This window comes from Gastrolobium bilobum, unplaced genomic scaffold (genome assembly GCF_033153095.1).
Source record: "Gastrolobium bilobum isolate Gb01-03AN ecotype WA unplaced genomic scaffold, APGP_CSIRO_Gbil_v1 utg5478, whole genome shotgun sequence".
NCBI lineage: Eukaryota > Viridiplantae > Streptophyta > Magnoliopsida > Fabales > Fabaceae > Gastrolobium > Gastrolobium bilobum.
Window position 1 is genome coordinate 63,868 of NW_026896298.1, and position 7,323 is coordinate 71,190.

Below are 7,323 nucleotides of genomic sequence, written 5' to 3' on the forward strand. Positions count from 1 at the left end.
GAGATATAAAGCAAGATTGGCCAATGCCTTCCCTGAAGTTTTAAATTGTTTTGGAGTCTACCTCCAGACTCACGGCGCTAATAGCACCGTCAAACAGTGGGTTGGCGCTTGCTGGCGCCAAGTTGGCGCTGACGATGCCATAAGATTGTTGGAAATTCACTTTCTGGCGATATCAGTGTCGAGCTAGCGCTATCAGCACCAGGCCTTATGAATTTCAGCAACTTTTTCTTAGAAAATTCATAAATTGAGTTACAGTGCTCCAAATTGAGCGTTGTTTGAACCCACGCGTAGCTAACGAAGAGATATAAAATGTAACACCCCGTTCTAGAACCGGATTGTTATCATTGCGTACGGCATTAAGCGCAGTTACAATCACATGGTTCAATTAAATTTCGGATAAATTTTTCTTTTTAAAATGTGCCGAATTTAAAATAAACCAGTGTGTGATCATAACCATATTTGCTTTGCGGAATAACGGGACTAAACTTAATATTATATTCCCTGTATATTAGACAAAATGTTGTTGAAGGTCTTCATCTCTTTAATTATCCATTTAATTCTACACTCCTTTTATGCTTCCCATCTTCTACTATGTTATGTTATTTTTCATTAGCTACGCGTGGGTTCAAACCGCGCTCAAATTGGAGCACCGTAGCCAAAGTTAGGCATTTTCTAAGAAAAAGGGTGCAAAATCTCCAGGACCCCGCGCCCGTAGCGTGGGATACACGCCCAAAGCATGGGCAACCAGAAAGTTGGCGCCCCCAGCGTGGGAGTGGCGCCCTCAGCGTGGATGCTACTGTCTGGTTCTGTAATTTGGCACCCTAAGCGTGAATCTGGCGCCCCAGGCGCCATCCACAGGGCTGGATGACCCAAAACAAGGTCATTTAACCTACCTATGATTTTTTACTCATAACTTGAGATATACTCACTCAAATTACACCATTTTGGTATCTATGGAAAGCTAAGAGAAATGTCTACAACTTCCATAGAGACATCAATGTCCAATTCCATCACATTGGGTATGAAAATTGGTCAACCGGACAGGATGTCTTTGTTTTCTCAATATTTCCCAATTTAGCACTAGGTACCTAATTTAGTTTCCAGTTCAACAATCCAATACTTAATGAGCATACATATATTGAACTTAAATTAATCATCAATTACAATTCATGTTCATTACAATTCATGGAACTTAGCTTACAAAACATTATGATCACTCCCTTGGCTCCCATCAACAAAGAGATAACCAAAGGCATGAGTATATGCTAAGTCCATTCCAAATAAATAGAACATACATCTATTAATTGTCTATTAATTACAATCCTATACATGTGAGCTACAAAACAACATGTATAATATCAAAATACAGGATCCCCATGCATCGCTACTAGTCCAAGTATAGCCACTTGCCACTGGTGGCTCCTGCAGCATCCTTACCTGAAAGGGGGTCCCCACAACACGGGGTGAGATATACGAATATATCCAGTAAACCAGGGGTCCTTGGAGCATCTCTCCACCCCACAGTTCCATATCAGAGTAATAGAAATAACAATAATAATGCAGTAAATACATATCTATGCAAAGTGCAATAACATCTCCAGGAGAAATCCCTCGAGCTCTCAAGTTGTCCTAAGGAAACTCAGATGCAAATAGTCCTACTGGCCAGCTAAACTACCAAGTATGATTTACGCATCGTCATGCAACAAACCAACATAGGGAAACACCATCCTATGCCACACCAAATGCATACACATACGTATAACAAAGCATTAAACTATTTCATTGTATTTATATACACTATCACAACCACTACCCATTCAGGGCTTGGTGGAATAATCAAGGGAATTACACCCAAGGTCCGAAGGCTTACCTCAAGCTTTAGTCAACCTTTGTTCCCACCAACAGGTTCCACAATCAATCAACTTTGGTTTCAAGCTATGGTTTACACAGCACACACCTACATCAAGGTGTCATAGCATCAATCATGCAATTCAATGAATATCTACATATATTCATCAATATCATAACAACTCTATATCACAACGCGACATGAGCTTACCTATCCAATTGAACTAACCAAGCTCCATTGCTTGCTCCAATGGTTGATCACTTACGGTTGGTCCAAATGCCTCAATCCTAGACATCATTAGGACACAATCATCAATCAACCAAACTAAACAATTTATCACTAATGCAAGAAAATCCAATATCAAGCATTAAATCTTGCCATTTTCAAAGTATAGTCATATAACTATCTAAGCTCATTTCCACCGATTAAATGTCATTCCTAGCATTTCTTATAACATGCATTAAGCTCCAATACTCCTAGAACATAGCCAATCTATCAACATTTCATAAAAACCCTAAAACACTATTCATTAAACCCTAGATCATGCAATTTCAATGGATTATGGGGTTCAAGGAGTAGAATCTTATCACCAATGGTCACACAACCAAGGATTGATGGCTCCTCAAGCTCCAATGGAGGTTGAAGCTCCCAAAACCCCAAACTCTCACAAAGGGGCAAAACTTGGAGAGGAAAAATCTCACCACACAACACTCCCCACTAAGAACCAAGCTTGGATTAATGATAAGGGCGAGATTCTAAGCGATTTAGGCTTTTGAATCGCTCCAATCGGTTGAGAATAGCTCCCTCCTCTCTCCCTTTCTTCTTCTTCTTCTTCTTTCTTCCCTTTCTGTCGACGGGTTTCTTGGGGGGGTTTGGGTTCCTTTTGTGTTTTATCACTTAACATAAGTTAAGTGGTAACATGTGGGTATTAGTTCGTCTATCTGTTCGACTCCATTAATTACCAAACTTTACCCAAAAGTCTGGAATATTATTCTAGGAATATTTCCACTTTTATTTTTATATTTTGGGTACTTTTGCCTACACCAATTTATACCCCTTAATTTTCACTGAGTACATTTTTTACCTCCAAAGTGACTCCAATTCATTTTATTAAGTCTTATACTTAATTTTACTCACTAATACATGCTTAATTATTTAATTACATGTAATTTACTAATTAATTAGGTTAGAGCTATTATATATAACATAGTAAGAGGTGAGGATCATAGATGAGGTATAGAATTCATGAAGTAATTAAAAACTGAAGATGTTTAGTGTTGAATATGAATAAATATGAGTTTTAAACCCTGTTGGTTTAAAGTGACTACTTGGCACTTTGTGGGAGCAATGTATGGTATAGTTAAATAATCATTAAGTGTTCTGCATATTGTTTAGGTTATGATTGCAGTTTTTTTGGAATTGTTTTAATTATAGAATGGATTTTAAACAGAAACGTTTATTACGAAAAGGAAAAAGTTTATCCGTATTTTAATTCAATTGTTGTGATTATAACTGCGCTTGATGTCATATGTAATGGTAACTAACCGGTTTTAGAATGAGGTGTTACAGTTATATTTATAACCTTTGCTTAGAATCTTTTACAATTAAATATTAGTCGTTGATTCCCGTCAATCTGAAGATTATAATTTATTGATAATTAATAGTTAATTTTATAAGTCAATAAAGTATAACAGTTGGACAGATGAAAATCCACTATTAAGATTTGGTTGTAAGAAGTTGTAAGCGAAAATAGAAAAATGTTGTATATAACAAATTGATGTTAAGTTATGATCCAACACACACACTCATATATATATATATATATATATATATATATATATATATATATATATATATATAGGGGTAGGATCCTTTGACACCAGTGTCAAATTTAAAGTTTGACACCTCATCTGAGAGCCGTTAGATAAAAAAAGATCAATGGGTCATATGTTTACAAATCAGAGTCGTTGATCTTTTTTGATCTAACGGCTCTCAGATGAAGTGTCAAATTTCAAATTTGACACTGGTGTCAAAGGATCTTACCTCATATATATATATATATATATATATATATATATATATATATATATATATATATTTGGGCTTATCGGTTTTCAAGTCACTTGAGATAACTTTATCTCAGGCCACTAAATCATAACTGTACAAAGATAGATCAATGATGATAAAAGAAGAAAGAGAAAAAGAGAATTATAATCATTCAAATGTGAATCAATTAATATAAAGAAATAAATAAATAAAATCACGTAATTTTGGGGTGACCGAAGATAAATATATCTCAAGTGACTTGATAATTTTTTTTTCTCTCTCTATATATAAGATCTTTTTAACTTCGGTGCAATACTAAAAAGTATTACTCCTTATCTTAGTCGTTGATTTTCATCCATCTAACGGTTGTAATTTATTTAGAATTAATAATTAATTAATTAGTATAACTTAATAAACTATAATCATTAGATGGAAGAAAACTAACAACTAAGATGGGGAATAAGATTTTTTAGTTTTACACTGGAGTCAAAAGATCTCTCCTTATATATATATATATATATATATATATATGTATGTATATTTCATTTTTTCTAAAATTACTTTAAATAATTTGTCTAATGTTCACCGAAATGACTTTATTTTGGGGCAAAACTAATGGTTTATTTGTATTTAATTTATTTCAGGATTATAATTGTCTTTATCATTCTAATTATTCAACACTAAAATGACGTCGTTTTGGTGAACATTAGACAAAATTATCTAAAGTAACCTTAAATACTTTTTCCACACACATATACCACATCTAAACCGTTGTTGGACGAAAATCATTAGTTGGTACTTGTAGTATAATTAATGATTAATTAATTCATATAACTTCCTAAATAATAATCGTTGGATGCACGAAAATCAATAGTTGAGATGTGGTGTAAAACTTATTAGTCTTGCACCAGTGTAAAATGATCATGATCTATATATTATGGTCAAAATCATTTTATACCAGTGTAAGTTACATTATTATCAAACTTAATCGTTGATCTTATTTATATCTGACGACTTTGATTTATTACATATATGAGTCATTAGATGCAAGTAAATCAATGACCAAGATTTAGTATAAGACTTATTATTTTTTACACAAGTTAGAATAACTCGCTATATGTGTGTGTGTGTGTGTGGAAAAAAATATTTTTACAGCCACTTTAGATAAGATTATCTACAGTTATCCTTTATAATTAAGTACTACCAGTAGTGCATAGTTATAACATTATAGTTATTTTTTTCTTTTTCTTCACGTCAGCAGACAGGTTCTAAAAAGTGACTGGGGAGAGAGAAAAAAAAAACTAACTTTGATGTTATAACCAATGTTATTAAAACCGGCCCGACCGAGATACAGGGTCACTGGTCCAACCAATGGGTCACTGGTTGAACCACATGACCCGGTAATTATATGCAATTCTATAATCTATGTTAAAAAATTATAAACATATTGAAATATCTAAAAAAATGATAAAAATTTCAAATATTTTAATATAAAAATAATATATCACACATTATTATCCAATAAAGGATCAAACAAAAATATAATGATCGTGATACGGGACTTCAAGTTCAATAAACGACATCTCTAACTATAAATTAAAATCAAAATTTCCTGCATGTTGCATAATTGATATATATTAGTGTTATAGGTACATAACTTATGTAAATCAATAAGCAAAAAATACTCAAATGTGTCTATTATGATTTTTTTTTTGGGGACTTGGCCAGGTCATCGGTTAACCGATAAGGTCACTGATTTTCAAGAAAATCGGCCAGGTCGCACCGATTCTAATGCATGGCCGATCCGTTGCTTTACCCAGACCGATTATATGACCGTTTATCGGTTCTAGGATCAACCCGGCTGTGCTGGTCCAGTTTTATTAATATTGGTTATAGAAAACTATGTATTATCGATAGTACATAATTATAAAGAGTAGATATAGTTAACCTTGTCTAAAGTGGTTGTAGAAATATTTTTTTTCATATATATATATATATATATATATATATATATATATATATATAAAGATTATATTTACAAACTCTTACAAACTATATTATGTCTTATCGGTAAGACACTCTTGAGTGAAGTCTTACCATTAAGACATAGTGTAATTGGTAAATTTATAAACAAAAAAAAAATCAATATAACTCTCCTTATATATATATATATATATATATATATATATATATATGGAAAAAATATTTCTAAGCAGCTTGAGATAAGTTTATCTCTGCCTACTCCAAAACTACATCATTTTATTTCTTTCTTTCTTTATATTAATTAATTCACCTTTGAATGGTTATGATTTCATTTTTCTCTCTTCCTTCATCTTTGTACGGTTATGATTTAGTAGCCAAAGATAAGATTATCTCAAGCAGCTTGAGAAACGATAAGCCCTATATATATATATGGAAAAAATAAAAATTCAGTCACTGGACGGTCCAGTGCACTAAGTTCTCCCGCGAGAACTTAGTGCACTAAATATAACTAAATATTATAATGGTGTTCTCCCGGGGGAACATATTTATAATATTTACTATAACTGTGTTCTCGCGGGAGAACTTAGTGCACTAGACTAATTTTTACATCTAGTCATTGTACACTCACTAAACCCTATATATATAGAGGCAGGATCCTTTGACACCGGTGTCAAAGAAAAAGTTTGACACCTCATCTGAGAACCATTAGATTAAAAAAAATCAATGGTGTCACATGTTTACAAATCAGAATCGTTGATTTTTTTTAATCTAACGGTTCTCAGATGAGGTGTCAAACTTTTTCTTTGACACCGGTGTCAAAGATCCTGCCTCATATATATATATATAGGAAAATATTACTCTCATTTTGCATAAGATAACATATCTCATGTTATCTCACTTCGATTTTCGCACCTCATCTTTTTTTCTTTCTTTTTTTATGCAATGGTAGGACCACACATTTTTTCTCTACAACATAAGATAAATATCTGATGTTAAATGAGACTAATAAAACCCATATATATATATATAGAGGTAGGATCCTTTGACACCAGTGTCAAATTTTAATTTTGACACCTCATCTTAGAGCCGTTAGATAAAAAAAGATCAATGACTCTGATTTGAAAGCATGTGACACCATTGATCTTTTTTGATCTAACGGCTCTGAGATGAGGTGTCAAAATTAAAATTTGACACCGGTGTCAAAGGATCCTACCTCATATATATATATATATATATATATATATATATATATATATGAGTTAAGATATTCTTACTACCCATTTTTTCTACTACCACTTCACTACCACTCTAATAACCATTGGATTAGAAGAAAAATTGAATAAAGAGAGAGAAAAAAAATAACTTTTGAATCCAATGATGATTAAAGTGGTAGTGGAGTGATAGTAGAAAAAATTAGTAGTAAGAATATCCTACCTATATATATA